Genomic DNA, 18767 nt, shown 5'->3' with positions numbered 1-18767 from the left:
GAGGGGTACTCTCACCCTTGCTTTGGTCGCTAGTTGTAGATACACTTCTACAAAATCTCTCCGAACTAGGGTACGAAGTCATAGGATATGCTGACGATGTTACCCTCATCATCAGGGGCAAATGTGACGCGACGATCTCGTGCAGGTTGCAGTCAGGTCTCAACTACATCATTCACTGGTGCACACAAGAGGGACTATCCATCAACCCCAACAAAACCGTTTTAATTCCTTTCACTAGGCGGAGAAAACATAACATTTCTCCGCCGGTGATTAAAGGTGTTCGGCTCGACTTCAGTTCTGAAGTCAAGTATCTAGGAGTTTTCCTGGATCGCAAAATGAACTGGAACTCACATCTGGATTACGCCGTTAAAAAAGCAATATCGGCCATCTGGACCTGCAGTAAACTGTTCGGAAAGACCTGGGGCCTCTCGCCTCAACTGGCTCTCTGGTCTTACACCACCATAGCACGACCGAGGCTAACATACGCGTCTCTCGTATGGTGGCCAAAAGTGAACGAGAGGACGGCGCAAGCAAAGTTGAACAAGGTTCAGCGGTTGGCCTGCCTCTCCATCACAAGTGCTATGAAAACAACACCGACCGCTGCAATGGAGGCACTGCTCCACATTCTACCACTACATCTTTACGTCAAGAAGGAAGCGGAGAATGGAGCACTACGACAGCGAAGGCATAACATCAACTACGAAGGTGATCTAACAGGTCACCTGCGCATCATGAAGGAGTTCGACATAACTCCTCTAGTAACAACAGTTACAGACTGCATGGAAGCGAGACCCAACATAGACACTCCATTCGATACAGTTGAAACAACTCGTAGACTCTGGTGTGCTGGGGGGCCAGAACTTCCACCAGGAACTATCTGCTTCTATACAGATGGCTCCAAAATAGGTGATCTCACTGGAGCTGGGATCTTCGGACCAGGGATCAAACTATCCATCTCGATGGGTAGATGGCCCACCGTTTTTCAAGCAGAAGTCTATGCTATATACTCCTGCGCTGTGCATTGCCTTAAAAAGAACTATAGGCATGCGAAAATCGGTATATTCTCGGACAGTCAGGCAGCACTGCTAGCTCTGAAAGCCGCAAGGGTGGAGTCCAAACTCGTTTGGGACTGCATCGACGTACTACGGGAGCTGTCCCGCCGGAACAAAGTATCTTTGTTCTGGGTACCTGGGCACTGTGGGATCATGGGGAACGAGTTTGCCGATCAGCTCGCTAGGCAGGGGTCATCGGCTAAATTTGTTGGTCCTGAACCATTTCTGGGTACATCAAAATGTGCTGTAAAGTACGAGTTAAAAAAATGGGAGGATAACCAAATTTCTTCCACATGGTTTGCAACACAGGGGTGTAGACAAGCCAAAAACTTCATTACACCAAAACCTGCAATTACCAATAAGCTTATTGGTCTAAAACGTAGTGAACTGCGCACTGTAACGGGGCTGCTTACAGGGCACTGTCCTGCAAAGTATCACCTCAAAAAACTCGGTATAGTTGACAACGACATATGCCGCTTCTGCAACACAGAGCTGGAAAGCTCTGCGCATTTGCTCTGCACCTGTGGAGCAATTGCTACTCGAAGGCTGAATTCCCTAGGAAGTCGCCTTCTCTCGCCATACGCCGTATGGCGCACTCATCCCAAAAAGATGATCAGTTTCATGAACTGTATCATACCAGAATGGGATAAAAGCACAGGTCAGCCAACAACCAACTCGCTACCCCCATCAATGGGTACGAGTAACCGGCTAACTGTGTAGAGTAAACAGGGATACATCACAAAAGTTAGTCTCAAGGACGGACGAGGTGATATCAAACCCAAAAGCCCAATTTGGGCATAAAAAAAAAAAAAAAAAAAAAAAGCTGTGTTGCGGCGTTGCTGCGAAACTTGGCTCAAGTATCCTCGCGCAGCTCTAGCTTTTGCGGTCGGCGGCGCGGCATCGGTACTGTTCGAGTGCTTTCTGGTGTGAACTGGAGTGGCCCCCAAGTGGCCACTCATTGGCACTTGCACAGCGGGGCGGTAGAATCGAACGGGAAATTTTGCACGCAGTCTTCTCCAATTTATTACGTCATTTGGGTGGCGGTGAGTGCGTGTGAGCTAGGGTGGTCCCTTTTGCTGCGGGTGAAATTGACGAAAACTAGGTTGCTTTACCGATCGGGTAATCCAATCGTTACATTCCAATGAAAAGTTTCAAAGCAGAGTTTAAAGTAAATATTTCAATGAACACTCACCGAATCGCTAGGTGTTAGTTCGAGAGGTGGTCGTCGAACACCTTAGTATTTCTCCCCATCGCCAGCCACGGTGCCATATGTGCCAAATGCTAAGCGAAGCCCATGCCACACTCCCCGCGGCCCAGACACTTCAATCACCCCCCAATCAGCTATGTAAATAAGCTGTATGAGTAAGCATTTATGGCATTTTTTTTTTATTTCCCTCGAAAGGGTTTCTCCCTAGTGAGTCGCGAATGCACAATACCTTCTGGAATCCAGCGGAGAGTGCTCCGACTTGCAAATCTGGTCGTCCCCCTCCGTTCTAACCAGCGGTGACGTACCGTATCGTGCACGTTCAGACTGCTGGGCAGTTTGGCTGGAGGAACCTCACCTCGTCAGTATAAATTTAATTGCATATTGTGGCACAATTTATTTCATTACTATGCAAGTTTTTTTTCGCGCTGGCGCGCGCGCTCCCTGCTCGTTTCGAACGTATTGATCACGATCCGCGAAATACCAGGGAGTGGCCGATCGGAGCAATCGGAGCGCTGTGACACCAGTGGCCAACTTGGTGTGAATTTGGGTGAAATGTGCCACGTTCCGGAACTGACCTTCTGGCTGGCGGGCAGGTGGGGAATTTCGAGCGTCTGATTAGCATTTGGGTGTAAACTGATTTATGGTGCTATTTTGCGAAGTTTATATCAATTCGCAAATAGTGCATATGACTCACGGCGATTCCTTGGATATGCGACCGCTGCTGATTCATTGGTGGAATCCACTTAATTCTCTCCACGTCATGAAGGAAAATTTGATGTACTTTAAGAATTTGCAACAAGTTTTTATTTTTTTATTTAGGTTACAACCAAACCTTTTATGTTTATACATAACAAATGTAATTATCTTCTATACAACTGTGTAAAACATTGTTACACCCCAGTCTGCGATCAGCAGAGAAGCGAGTCAGCCGTGCGTCCCTCACAAACCAAAAAAGTGCTTAAAAAGTGCAAAAATGCCTCACGGCAAGAAAAAGAGGCGGTCCTCACCAGCAGGATCGACAGATTTGAAGAAGCTAAAGAATGACGAAGCGCTACCTGCAAAGCCAGGCAGTTTGAGCAAGGACGCTCAAAAATTGTCTGGAAACCAGTTCGCTACCCTCCCTGTGGACGTGAGCGAGAAGGAAGAATTTGAACGACGGGAAAAGTTGCCACCCATTTTTGTGAAAACAACGTCATCGGACTCGGTGCGAAAGTGGCTGACTGGATTTATCAAATCTGGTGCTTTACGAGCTTCCATTCGCTTGTGTGCTGATGGACTCAAAATTCTGCTACCTACCAGAAAGGATTACAACTACGTTCGGGATTTCCTGAGCAACACAAAGATTGAATACTACAGCCATGACGATCCAGGTAAACGCCCCATGAAACAGGTCCTCCGAGGCCTGTATGACATGGATGTGAGTGTGCTGAAAGAAGAGCTCAAATCTCTGAAGTTGAACGTGATCGAAGTCTTCAAGATGACGAGACACAACAAGGACATCAAGTATCGTGATCAACTGTACCTGGTTTATCTCGAGAAAGGATCGACAACGCCGTCTGAGCTGAAAGCAGTTCGGGCAATTTTCAACATCATCGTGACTTGGGATCGTTATCGTCCAGTGCACCGTGACGTGACACAGTGTTCGAACTGTTTGCAGTTTGGACATGGTGGAAGGAACTGTTTCATCAAGAGTCGTTGTGCAACCTGCGGAGGTGAGCACAAAACTCAAGCTTGCAACACAATCAACGAGAACATCGAAGCCAAATGCTTCAATTGCGGCGGCGACCATTCGACCAAGAATCGAAGCTGCCCAAAACGAGCTGAGTTTGTAAAAATTCGGCAGCATGCGACGACGAGGTACCAACCAAATCGTCGCAAAACACCACCAACTTTCACGGACGTGGATTTTCCTGCTTTGGCGTCACCTGGAGCGGGATCTGTTCGAGTGGTTCCAAATCTGCAGCCATTGCCGTTGAATCAGCGGCAAAAAGTTGCAGAGAATACAATACCTCCAGGCTTCAGTCAGCAACCGAGGGAAAACCAACCAGCATCAACGGTTGAAGGCAGTAGTGACCTGTTCTCACCACAAGAACTTTTGAACATTTTCATCGAGATGACAACAACACTGCGTGGTTGCAAAACTCGTGCGGAACAAGTAAGAACGCTTGGAGGATTTATCCTAAAATACAGTTCGTAGTTTACTCGTTCTAGTGATTTTGAATATTTCAATGAATTTACTTTTTTTAGTTTTAACTTAGGATTAGTTGTTAAATTGTTTTTTTTTTCTTTTTTTACCCAAATGTATTCGATTCAATGCAAAAATGTATAACAATTTGAAATAAATAAATGAATGTGAACAGTTAATAAGAAAACGAAAAATATAACAAAGATGAAGAGCATGTAGCCATGCCACTTAGAATGTAAATGAAATGTAATTATTATAAGATAGTTCAATAAAGACATATTTAATTTCAAAAAATTTCAAATAAAATTGTTACACCCCAAAAAAATAATATTGCAAAGTTACAAAAGTCACAAATTCTAAAGGTGTTGATTGGAAAAGGGCAAACCGTTTTCCGATATTTGAAGTTAATTTTGAGCACCTTTTAATCTACGAAAAATATTACTTCTGTTGTTTCATGTTCATTTCTTACGTTCCAAAGTCCAAAAGTGAAACACAATAGCTTTTAAGCCCTTTTAAAAAAACTTTTCATTTTCTTTTATTTTTTGTTGTTTTATTTACACAGAAAAAAAGTTGAATTTTGGAAGGTTGAAAAATTTGCTGCTTGAATTTTACTTCTTTTGAGTAATTCTACCTTATAAAATGTGGAAAAATATGAACCTGATGAAAATTCAACAGTTCCTGGTGTAAAATTTAATTTTTTTACTGATGAATATTACTTTTTTCTCTACACGGAGAAAAAAGAGTTCTCAAAATCGTGAACAAGCGTTCATGAAAATGGGAACCTCGTACAAAGTGTTCAAATTTCATGGTACGTTTTTCAAAATCGTACCATGCAATTTGAACACTTTGTTCGAGGTTCTCATTTTCATGAACGCTTGTTCACGATTTTGGGAACTCTTTTTTCTCCGAGTACATTTAAGTACTAGGAATTTTCCTTAACCATCACCTCAACCTCAACAATTATCTTTCACCAATTTCGTGTTTTTCATTTTTTTCCAGACACTCTTTAATTGTCTGCATTTTTTCACTTTTTATGCTTCTAAATTGTCATACACTTTGAAAGAAAACATAGCATATTAAAAGCCAACGTTGGCCAAAAAACATTTTTGAACAAAATTACAAATCACATCAAGTCTAACCATCAAATTTAATACTTTCAAAAACATTGAATGTTCTTAAAAAAGAAAAAAAAATGATTCAAAATTAATTTTCGAAGAGTTTAAAGAGGCAAAGTTGGGTAATTGCTTTGATACGACAGTAGAACAATTCTATCTGAAATATGCGTTGAAAAATATACCTCAAACAATAAAATATGCATTTTTCAGTTTTATATTTAAACATTTCGGTTTGTAATTTATTACAGATTCCGTTGTGCCATTTGCCTATGTTGAGGTTTCCCAACATAATCAGTTGTGTATTAGCCCAAATTCTGTTTCAATCCAGATACTACACAAATGCACAAAAGGTTCCGCACATATCCTGATATTCTTTTTAGAAATTTCGCTGAAGTATCCAAAGTATTTAATTATTTGAATTCAACATTGAAGTTAATGTAACTAGTTGCTAAATTAAGATTTTGGCAGTACAAATTGTAGTCGTAAATACGCAAAAATAGAGTAAAATGGAAGGTTGAATATTACATCTTCTGTGATGTAATTTTAACTCAATTTAGACTGAAAAAGTGACATTACACCAGAAAAGTTGTAAAATTAACAAATTTTAGAGGTAAAATTACACATTTTTTCTGACATCAAATATGTTATATTACCATAATTTTTTTACCGTGTACGACGAGTGCTGCAAAATCTGAGATTTGCAACGCTTCACATTTACTACGCAACATTTTCTGCAACTTCAAAAACAAATAATTGTTTTTTTTTCACTCAAGTTCGTAGTGAAAATTGCAATTTAAATAAGTTTCATAATAAACTTTCAAGCACTTTTATGAGCGACGAAAATCGGGCCATTTCGTCACTTCATAGGACAGGTGAAGAAGGTGGTTTTACAATAGAGCTGCAAATAAATACATTTAAGCCGATACGTTGACCTTTCGTTCTGTTTAAAATTGTAAAAATAATTATTCCGAATTATTTCTAAATATGATCTTAAAACCGTTTTCCACGCCTATTTCTAAATGTGGCATACTACAACGCAATTTGACTCGGTAGCTACCGTGGTACGTTTGCAGCCAGCCACAGTCCCGCGTGCTCACATCTCGAGCAGACTTGCAGAACCGGAAAATGGCACGAAATTTCTGGCAGTTTCCCGCGCCTACCCGCCGCTTGCACCTTCTGCTCCCCCAAACTACTTATGAATCATTGGAAGCAAACGCGAAGAATCCCGCGAGCCGTGACAAAAAAGCGCGCGCGGAGAAGCAGAAAAAGAAGAAGAAGAAAAACAACAAACTGGATCTTGGCACTGGTGGAAACTGGACCGCGAACGGTGGTGGAAAACTGGCTCGACTGGCTGGGCTGACGTGACTTCTTGACTTGGACTCTCCAGTCAGGGAGGAGGGGGATGGTGAATTGGTAGTGAGTGTGTTTGTGAGTGTGTACTGAGAGACAGTTATCGATCGGTCGATCGACGACCGAGCTTTGGACGTTAAGCAGTGGTTGATTTCGGTTTAAAGCAGTGCGCATTGATGGAAAATGGTTTAATTTTTGAAGCTTTTCATGTTAAGAGATTTTCTAGACTTTGTGTCGATTCATTGAAACTATTTCAAGAATAATTTAATATCAAATGTTTTGTGATAACCAGATTTCAATTGGAGTCAAACGTTCCAATGATTTGATTTTAAATAAAGTAAGTTAATTAGTTTTTTTAATCGTTTAATGTGGGCCGATCCCGGTGGTACTGCAATACCGGGCCAACCCGCGGCGGTCGTGGAGCAAGCCCCTAGGACGAACCGCCTGGATACAAAAATCAGTTTAACATTTGTTGTCTTCCTATGGAAGAGCTATCAGATGTTAAGCTGATAAGAACAGATACTACACTTTGATCTTAGCCTTTAGGCCGAGAAGCGATAACTGGAAGGGGATTTAGAATGCGAACTGGATCGCCAAAGACCTCGTTTGAATAGCGATTTCAAAAAGGTATTTGTTGCTAAAATTATTGTTCTTATTGGATGTACGGGTAGATTTTTTTTTTGTTTTTTATTGTTCATATGGGAATAACATTTCTGACAGAAATATTTGATTTAATGTTGTAAAGAGAAAGATGTTTTACCTGTTCCAAATATTTTTATGACCATCAATCATATACAAATTTGTTTATTTCAGGCATTTAAGAAAAAATGGGCTTTCGAACTTTCGATCGAACTTAAATTAAAGTTCAATTTAAATGAAGATTTTTAATTCAGTGGAGAGGCAGAATAGCCAGAACGAAAGTAAAATATCTAATTGTCTTGTTATGTTGAACATTTAATTTTCTTACAGGAATGTGTTGTATTATACAAATGTTCTTGTTTGGATTTATTTTTTACTTGTTGTTTCTAGTTAGGTAGATGATTTTTTTTGTGAAATCGCAAGAAATCTTATTGAACGAAATTCATGATAAATGTTTTTATTTTCAAGGACAACTTTATTTTCACCAATCCAGCATTAGAAAGATATTTCAAGAACTTTTTACAGAGCACGATTGGAGCACAAAATCTCTTTTTGTTAAGCTCTTCATAACTATGCGAACCATACATTTCTTAAACATTTAGAGTCGTCAAATCCCAAGGACTTAATTTTAAAAAAATACTTAATCTTAAACTATGATGTTGTAATGGATCATAGGTAAACAAGTGAAGAATGATCAACTTTTGGTAAGAGCAATTCCATGCCAAATAGGGAATCGGTTGTACCGGACACGGCGTGTTTTCTGGGCAACCTTAAGGAGAAAAAATAGTCATCGATACTGTCAAATGTGTCTTAAAGGAAATTTTCTCAGCTTTCCAATGCTTCTTAGAGCGAAATATTTCATTCTTTTTTTTATGTTTTTTGTTCTAAATTCCTCAATTATTTATTTAAAACTTTTTAATATCAGTTCAGGAAACTTGTCAAATGATGTTTTTTATGTATCATTCACTCATCAAAATGTGCAAAATAAGGTAAGAAACAACTTTGTAGAAGGTTGTAAATCGCTAAACATTTCAAAAATTAAGTTTAACAGAGTTTTTGAATATATGGGATTTATTCAGAAATGAAAATCATAAATCCGAATTAAAACATAATTTTTACAAGAATTATTAGATTATTACATAATTTTGTGTACAAATATCACCCGTCTACTCGGATTTAGCTTGAATTAAGCTGATAAAACCGATTTTTTTGCAAGTTTGAGATTGATAAGGGTATTACCAGATTTTTATGAAAAAATATCATATTTCCTCAACCAAACATTAACCAGTTGCATGGATACAAAACATGTTTTATACTCGAAATTGTACTAAAAATAACTGTGGTAAGCTTCACTTTTCATGAGTATGAAACGATTTTTTTAATTTTTATTTTGTATGAAATGATCAAGGAATCAGCAATGTTAAAGAAGTCTTATCTTATCTTTTTGAAACGTTTTACAAATACTTTGATTTTGGTTTGGAATTGAAGCTTCTGTTTGATTTTTTCTGTTAAATAATATTTTATATTTGTTCAAATTGAAAAAAAATGTATGTGATAGTGTTTTCAACATTCAAAGTAAAAACACACGAATTTTATTCCTAAATTTAAATGCATTTTCAACAGTAATTTTTTTTTTCGTTGTTTCATATTGATGAGAATATGACTTCTGAAGCTTGCAACAGTAATTTGTAGTACATTTTCGATTTTAAATCATCTTTTGGATCCATGTTCCCGGTTCATGTTTGCTTGAAGAATTATCATATTTATTTATAAAAATCCTATAATAAACTTAACAATCTCAAACCTGCAAAAAACGATTGTATCAGCTCAATCAGAGCAGACACGTGATATTTGTACACAAAAATTATGTAATTATCTTTTAATTCTTGTAAAAAATATTTTTAATACGGTCATAAAATTTTCATTTCTGAATGTATCCCATATATTCAAAAACTCTGTTAAACTTAATTTTTAAAATGTTTAGCGATTTACAATCATCTACAAAGTTGTTTCTTGGGGAGCGTTCTTTTATTACGTAACGCGAAAAATCGGACTTTTAGACACCCTCCCCCCCCCCCTCGTAACAAAATTTCCATACAATTTTAAAAAATTTGTATGGAGCGTAACACGGCCTCCGACCCCCCCTCTCCCCCTACTGCGTTACGTAATAAAAGAAAACTCCCTTGCCTTATTTTGCACATTTTGATGAGTAAATGACACATAAAAAATATCATTTGACAAGTTTCCAGAATAGTTATTATAAAGTTTACAATAAATAATAAAGGAAATTAGAACAAAAAACTTAAAAAATAGATATCTCAGAAATTTCCCGATGAAACATTTCGCTCTTAGAAGCATTGGAAAGCTGAGAAATTTTCCTTTAAGACACATTTGACAGTAGCCTTGACTATTTTTTCCTAAAAAGGGTTTGTTCTAGAAAACACGCCGTGCCGGACCCTGTCCGATTTCAATGAAACTTTGTAGACATGTTATCCTACGCTTATATAAGCCGTTTTTGTGTATATGGGGCCAGTTTCACACGATAATGATATTTGAGAAGGGCGTAAGTGTTTTATTTTTTTTTGTATTTCGTAATTTAAATATTTCTGCATCTCGAAGCCGTTGCATCGCATCAAAAAGTGATTGAAGAAAAACATTGTAGGAAATTTGATGGACTTTCCGAAAAAAAATACACTGAAAGAAAAAAACACGCCACTTTTATGAGATTTTTTGATTTTTAAGTTTTAAAGTCAAATTTGAAAGTGAGCTCACGATTTTTTTTCGTTCAAAATTTTTGTGAAAATAGCTTAAGATGTTACAAAAATTTACAAAAAATGCAGGATGGAGCAACTCACCTAAAAAAATACAAAAATCATTTACTGAAACTGTTTTTTTAAAGGGCTCTAAAAGTCAAAGTTTTCAAAAACCGAATTCGGGAATCGATTCTCCAGACAATTTTACATAAAAGTCTACATATAGATACTGCCCTTAGTCCAATCCTTGTGAAGTTACAGTGGTTTTAAAAATAAAAATGTTCAAAAAAGTGGTTCTTTGCTGGTTTTTGGCGATTTCTATAAGACAGACTTGATTTTTCAGTCTCGTAAATATTTTTATTGGAAAGCTTGTCCAATTTCTCATAAGATTGCCTTTGACCACTTTTCGAAAAGAACTCGTTTTTTATTACTTAAGCTAATTACTATCCAGGTTACTACCATCCACTGAACTACACTGAAAAAAATATTCTGTTTTCAGTTGTGAGTATTGCAATTAGCTTTTTTTCATCTACGCAAAAATTATAGAAACCATAATAATTGATAAAGGAATAAAGCACATTAGGTTGGATACAAAAATTTATTCAATTCAAGTCAGTTTTACAAAAATTGTCCTGTAATTTTTGAGTTTTTTAAGGCACTAAACATGCAACGTTGCCATATTGCTTTTTTGAGTAGCCTTTTGCAAAAAAAATCTTTGATATAATCAAAATTTGATTTTTCAATCCCAAAAGCCGAATCAACTACCAAAATCAGCTGGGCAACCCTCTGTTGAACTGTTTTCGCTGAACGATTAACGCACCAACCAGTCCCAATCCTCAAGCCGGAATCTCGCAACGGATTCGGAGGCCCCCAGACAGCACTTCACCAGCGGCTCAGACAGTTTGGTCGGAACCGATAATTGTTATGGTTGCAGCTATTTCTCCGTGGTGCCTTGCTTCCTCTCCTCTGATTCAATTGTGCGATTTTTCCCTCTCACTCCAAAGTGGAAGCACGTGTTTGGTGCTTATTAAATCCAATCAACCATTTTTCGAGTCAGAGCTTTGCGCGATAGGAGCGGAAAAAAAATGGGCTAATCGTCTCGAAGAGCTTCTCCGGGCGAGTCTCGCGCGGAGGTTGCCCAACAACTTGAACGGAAAGGGTAGAAGGAACACCCCGCCAAAATTGAGCTATGCGCGCGGACGATTACGCGATAAAGTGGGGAAATAATAAACCATTTTTCGAGCTGACCACGCTGAATCCGCTGGAATGTTCCATGCGTGCTGTGCTGTGCGGCCAGCTGGTCGAGATCGCGCTGGTTCAGACACGCTGGAATTGTTTGGTTGGTTCAACTGTCTCGCGAGTTGCTGCGAAAGCAAACCTCCCCCCTCGATTCTTCCTTTAACCCCCTTGAACCCGGCAAAAGCAAAACAAACCATCATTTGTTTACATTCATTGCTCAAGCCAGACGCGAACCGCAGAGAAAGAAACGCTAATTTGATAATGAAAGCAATTTTTCGTACTTTATTCGACTGCAAAGTGGAACAAATTTGGCCGTGAACAGATTTTGATTTTTTTCATTTTCCTATTTGATGAATCACCCCAAAAAGAAGAAAAAATCAAATCAAACGGAAAATTCCGTTCTAAGCGCGCGATGATCATCTCCCAGGTCACGGGTTCGATTCCGGGCGTGAACCAGTTTTTAGTGGAACAGTAGAGCTAATTACGCGCACACACCACACCGCAAGAACTTCGAGCTGACATGAATGGGTTCCTCTGCTTCCGCTGCGAACTCTGTGTGACGTTGATCAATGCATCGCGCAGAATGGTCGTTGATTATGCCACCATCACGGGCGTGTGTGTGTGTGAGTGGTTGAGCGTTTGTTATGGCACGGGTAATTATGCAACACCATTTCCCTGGGCTGGTTCGACCACATTGGCCGTTTGGCCTCTGATCTGTTGAATGCGTAAGTCTAGCTAAACTGGTTTCCTTGATGGTAGTAGGCAGCTATTGTTAAGATGCTCTTTACTGGAGTTTCATGAAAAAAATATTGCAATTATCACAGATTGCCTCTTTTTGACGAGCTTAATAATTCGTCTAATAAAGTGCAAATCTAAATTTGGTAAATCACAGGCATAAGACAACTATTTTACAAAATCCGTGGTGTTAAATGTTTACATGATAGATCAGATATTATTTTTCACATCAAGTTCAGTATAAATTTTTGAAATAAAAAATGTCTTGATAAAACCATGGTCAAATCGGTACAGCACAATTTGTCAACGTAAAAACGGCAATTTAATTACTTTTCTCTACAAAATATTCCGCCTACACGGAGAAAAAAGAGTTCCCAAAATCGTGAACAAGCGTTCATGAAAACGAGAACCACGAACAAAGTGTGCAAATTTCATGGTACGTTTTCCAAAATCGTACCATGGGATTTGAACACTTTGTTCGAGGTTCCCATTTTCATGAACGCTTGTTCACGATTTTGGGAACTCTTTTTTCTCCGTGTATAGAAAATTTATTAATTTGTAAGATGTTGTTAGTAATTAAATAATTTAAAAAAATCTCAGAAAATAGAAAATATGCATAAAACTTAATTCTATAACAATGTTTCCTTCAGAAGTACTTTAAAAAAAGTGATCACTTACACAGTAACAAAATCATGGTAATATTACATCTGAGAAAGGGACATCTTTTATGGCAGAAAATATGTGTAATTTTACCTCTGAAAATGTGTAATTTTACCACTTTTCAGGTATTATGTCACTTATTCAGTATAAGTTGAGGTAAAATTACATCATAAAAGAGGTAATATTCAACCATCAACATTTACAATATTAAGTGTCTTTTTATGTCGAAGGTGATGCGCATGCCATTGGATTTTCTGCGGTGTGCTTGCTTGTCGATTACTGTTTTCCAAAGGTTTTTTTTTGCAATTTGCTTTTGGACTTTTTCAATTCTAAATTTCTCAAATTACCCATCTTTCGAATCGAAATTTTTCAGATAATATTAATAGGCAATTGTATACTTTATTAGGACATTTTACCAGAAATGAAAACACAAATGGCTGTAGCTTATATAAAGAACAATTTTATAAAAAAAATTAACATACCTGCTTTTAATTTGCAAAATGAAATAATATTTTATGGTATATTTTCAGTATTTTATATTAATTTTTATGTAATCAAAAAATCATACCTCTGTGGAATTAATGTTGTCTAATGTATATGATAGGATTTCAATTTATTTTATAAATATTGTTCAACTGGTAAGACTTTTCAATCGATAAATATTTTTAAAACGTTTACTTGGCTGGGTAACACAACGTAAAATTAATAAAAATTATCTGAATTTTAGGTATAGTAAATACAAATTTCCATGTTTGCGAAAAAATCATTATTTTTTTTTGTTAAAGTGACAATTTTTGTTGCCACCAAAATCAATTTTGTAGAATGATCAAAAAAATTGCAAATGAAACGTACCTAAAACCAATTGAAGTTGTTCTTAGTCTAAAACTATCAAACACTTTTAGAGTATGTTTTACGTTATGTTTACACAATAAGGCCGTTGCAAATATTTTTTCCCTCGACTCGGATCAAAGTCGGAGGGGGGGCCACGGTATCAACATTTGAATGAAAAAAGTGTTTAAAATGCATCATACACCTGTCCAGTTGTTTTGCAATCATTACTTCAAAAACAATTAGAATTATTGAGATTTCAGTAAATTTAACTGATTTCAGTAATAAGACTTTGGTGTGATACTTCTTTAGGTCTTTTGAACTCTTCTCTACACGGCCACACCATTTTGGTTTGTATTTAACGGTGCACACCAACCAGAGCTTTTGTACCATTTTTTTTGATATTTTAGTACATTCAAAACAACGGAACTATTGTTATAATTTTTTATTCATCCCCTAAAGTACTGTCTACAAAGCGATTTATAACCAAATTTGCCCAATTTTACAATCAGGTTGTTGCAGGATTGGGTCAGTAAATTTGAAAATTTTGGAATAAGAAGACAACAACTTCCTTGGTTGCTGTGCACCCTTAAGTCGAATTTTCATTTCGCAAAAAAGAATCCTCAACCTATCAATGTCACCCCGGCTATCAATGTCATACCGGTTTACGGTCCTTTGGATTCTGGATCATGGTATAATCGAAACTTCGGATAATCGAGGCTTCGGAAAATCGAGTCTGGACTGTATATTAATAATGTTACAACACGGAAAAAAGTCAATTCTCGAAGTCGTGAAATGTGTTCATGAATTTATTCAATTGTGTTTTTATTAGAATTTAACTGTTCTGCTCCAGGATGTTACATTTGCAATTCAGAGATTTGGAGAACCTTTCAACTGAGATCAATTCATAAGCCTTTGCAGGGAGGATACATATTTCTACGTTTAGATTTTGCTAACTGGGTGTTCTTTTAGGGAAAATAATTTTTGAGAAAAAACCCTAGATCTATGTTTGGCTTAAAGACTAATATCACAGTTGTTGGCGGAGGAGTGCTTCGATGAGCGGATTCGTTGACATCCCACACGAAGTCCTGAAGGTTCTCGTTGCCCTTTCGATGCTTGCGTCGACGGTGTCGACGCCGGCCAGCTTGTGTAGATCGTCGGTCGGGTACCACGGGTCCAGGTTGTGCACCATCTTGAGCAGCTTATTCTGCTTCACCTGGAGTCGCTTACGGTGCGATTTGGCGCAGTTGCCCCAGACCGCAGCAGCGTAGGTCAGCATTGGACGGATGATGCACTTGACCACCAGCGACTTGTTCTTGATGCTCAGCTTCGACCGCCGATTCAGCAGGGAGTGTGTTCATGAATTTAAGGAAGAAATATATTCACGTTTATAGTACAAATGCACCACACTCATGAATAAATTTCTTCGTGGTTGAACACAATTCACGATGACGGGAATCGATTTTTTTCTGTGAAAACACGATTGATTTCTCAAGCCCGTTACAGTTCATCAAATGCATTCCTCCCTTAAAACTAAGCCTGATATCAATCCCCTTGAGAACTCCCCCAAAACAACCCAGTTCCCATGTCAAACCGCCAACCAAATGCGGGCCCCATCAAGAGTGGAAAGAAAGTTCAGAGCTCCCCAAAAATGACCAAGCTCCAGCCCAGCCAGGGACAACTGTCTCTCTGCCTCGGAGGAAAGCTCACGATTCACACACACACACGCTCGAGAAACTAAATATCTCTTTTGGATTTCGTTGGCAGCGCGCGCGAACGTCGCGAGTTCGAGCCCACTATAAAGCAAGCATGAGGAGGGAAAAAAATAAAACACCGTCAATAAAACGAAGCAGAAGCAGAAATAGTTGACGACGCGACGATGCTCGAGAGAGGTGACTTCCCTGGGCGGCTGGTCGCCGTCGTGGTCAACAGCAGCTCGCCACCAAGACCACGACGACGAGGGGCTCTCACGTTGGTATGCGGCCAAAGACCGTGCGCGAGCCGTTCAAATGCGCGGCTGTGGCGGTGACCACTTTTGGGTCACCCGCTCGTTGGAATGCCGTATTATGAAACTATCAGCGACACGAAATTCCTGAGCCGCTCTCTGCCCGCGACCACTTCTTGCAACCCTGCCGCGGAGTCAAGCTTGCTGGTTTGGCGATTCGCTCCGTCACGTTTCCCCGCGTGTGATTCAAGCTGGTGAGAGTGAGAGCGAGTGAGAGAGAGAGCCAGTTGGGGAGCTTCACTTATACTTTGGAGCGGGAAACCTAATATGGTACCAACACTAAAGTGCAGAACTTGATGATCGAGACAGTGCTGCTAGTTTATGGTTGAAAAATATCAACTTCGTAAATCAAATCACTTTTTACGTCAACAGGATTTACTGTTGTTCATGTGACATGTGTTATATTATTGTATTCGGCTAATTTTAATTTCAAGAAAACCAAGATATAGGAGCCAGTGACGAAGTGTAAAAAATCAGAATATGAAAATTGAACTTTACAGCTGCGATGGCTCATCTTCGATAGTCGGAAAAGTTTTGAATTGCAAAGTTTTTTTTTTTGACTCATGGCGGTTTCAGAAACACCCAAAAGGCAAAAAATCAAAATTGTTTTAATTTGACCTTTAAAAAAATCTAGAATGTATTCATTTGGTCACGTTTTTGTCGTCTATAAAAGTGCTTCAAAGTTGCACAAAAAAGAAATGTGGCTCACACAAAATCGGAATAAGTTGCCTCGACCCCTTTTCGGTTTTGCTGAAACTATGCTCAGGGATCAATTCCTGATCACGAATCAGAGGATCATTTTTTGATATCTCGTGACTTTGGTACGATACAACCAATGTAATATTTCAGGATTTTTACTAAGACTTATTTTTCAGTGATTTGTACAGAGCGGATTCATCAATTAAAATGGAACTGAATTAGAATAAGCAAATCCGAATTCGCTACCTGGAACGACTGACGGCTACTGCACGAAACCTCGTGCTCGAAAAATTACGAACAAAGGGGTCGAAATTTAAACGTTAGTTTGAAAACCCACCTTTGAGGTTTGAGTGCTTATTAATTCGCAGGCATTCTAATTAGCAAAATTCGAATTAACGAATTGAAACCGTGAAGAGGTAAATATCTGGTAACAAAAGAAATTTTGTATAAAATTGGACACCAGATTTGATGGCGTACACATTATTCTGAAAAAAATGTTTTTTTTTTTATTTTAAAAAAACTTATTTTTTGAGAATTGTAATGTACTTTTCGAAACTGCAATAACTTATTTAAAAATTATGTGTTTCGTCATTTTGGATGGTTATTTTTTAAGTGTATCAATGTTCTAAAAAGTTGTTGATCAAACAAACAGCAAAAGTTTGCTGTATAAATATAAGGAGAGTTTGCATGTATTCAGAATTTTACGAACAAAGTTTTTTCACATTTTTTTTCATTCGTGAATATTTGAAAAACAAATTGGAAAACTCAGCAAATTTTGTACAAAAATAACTACATAATTTTATCTAGTGCATCAGGATATTACGGTATATTATTACGAATTCTACGCCAACGTTAGGTGCCCGATGGAAATACATGCTGTAACCCTAATTCAAAATGTTGAACAAACCAAACCTAAATTGTATTGAACATACTCATGTTTTGGCAACCCTGCCTCCATTCCTCTCCGAAAGGGTTACGATTGACTCTAAAATTGTTGTTTTCTCGAACAACCACACATCACATCTCTCGGCCGGGAGAGTTCACGACTTTCAAATGCTATGCCCAAACCTAAACTCGCAAGACCAGCAGTGGCAGCAGACCCTCACACCTAGTTTACGGGCGGTTCAAAAATTGAAATCTGACCTCCTATCAGCGCGCGTTGGGGTTGCTGCATTCGCTGAATTTCTTGCGGTCAACGTGAGACAACACACAGGGTGGCTCGGAAAAAAAAACAAACTGAGATGATTCTCGTCAACACTTACCATCGATGCTGGCCTAATGATGTTTTCGGGTTGGTGAAAGATACCGAAGCTCGGTTGGGGTTGTCGAGATTAATCCAAAGTTTGTTGACGATGTGTTGATGGTGATGAGTGATCTTAAATCGCTTTGCTACACTGATCAGGGATCATTTGAACGCGATGGCTTTGATTCTTTCACAATTTCCTGGTTCCAAGTTACATTTTTGCTTCTTCAAACATTCATTCGATTTCCGGTCACTTCAAACTTTATTTATTGTAATGCACGATAAATTTCTTGATCTTTTTTTTTATTTTCTGCTGTTTGCTCCAGCACACACACTTACACTCTCTTGGGGCCGCGATCACATAAAATTTATGATTCGAAAACAAATATGCAAATTTTTCCTTGCTGCCTCAAAAACCATAAATATTTATATCTGTGTATATTGTTATATATTTCACACTTATCGATGAGATTGGAGAGGTTCGATTTGGAATGTTTGGAAATTTTACCAAAGCATGAATGTATTTGGAACTTTCAAGCTGGTTTTACTGAAAACTGTTATGTTTTTCCTTGTTGCACTTTAATGAAATGAAAACAAAAAATGCTTCGCTAGACAAAATACTGCAACGTGATTGAAGCAAACTGCACATACAAACACACACACGGCCGTAAAAGTGCACTAAATCGGCATTAAGATTGACAGCTATGCCCTCCTAATGCTTCTCAGCCCGGTTCCCGCTTCTTTGATGTCAATTTTGTTTTCTGCGTAGTTATCACGCGTCAGCTTCCCCAAGTTTGCGCGTGGGGCTATTTTCCAGAATCTCCCGTAAAATTACATCCCCAACTCGTTGCGATTAACAGTAGTAGCAGCACACACCGTCACACCGATCGCATCGCATACCACCGCATAGCCGAGGGGTCGCTCGATGGGTCAAAATCTCGCGCGCTCCCGCTCTCGCTCTCTGTCAATCTCTCTCACGACGAGGGGTCCAACACGCACACACACGAGTTGTTGTGATGTTGTTTGGTTGGAGTGGTACAAAAATCGCTTGCAGCTT

The 18767-nt window shown here is 38.6% G+C and overlaps 1 protein-coding gene and 1 non-coding gene across 2 annotated transcripts in view; both read right to left on the bottom strand.

Annotated features, from left to right (window-relative positions):
• Positions 1 to 18767, bottom strand: part of LOC120415703 (protein expanded) — an 88782-nt gene extending 70015 nt beyond the window's left edge. Inside the window, exon 1 of the mRNA XM_039577297.2 lies at positions 17730 to 18767. The gene's annotated coding sequence lies outside the window, so the exon portion shown is untranslated. The remainder of the gene's footprint in view (positions 1 to 17729) is intronic.
• LOC120415726 (U2 spliceosomal RNA) lies at positions 7273 to 7468 on the bottom strand. The gene has a single exon (XR_005605253.1). It is a non-coding gene; the product is annotated as a U2 spliceosomal RNA (small nuclear RNA).

Source organism: Culex pipiens, chromosome 2 (assembly GCF_016801865.2).
Source record: "Culex pipiens pallens isolate TS chromosome 2, TS_CPP_V2, whole genome shotgun sequence".
Taxonomy (NCBI): domain Eukaryota; kingdom Metazoa; phylum Arthropoda; class Insecta; order Diptera; family Culicidae; genus Culex; species Culex pipiens.
This window is presented reverse-complemented; position numbering and strand designations above follow the sequence as displayed.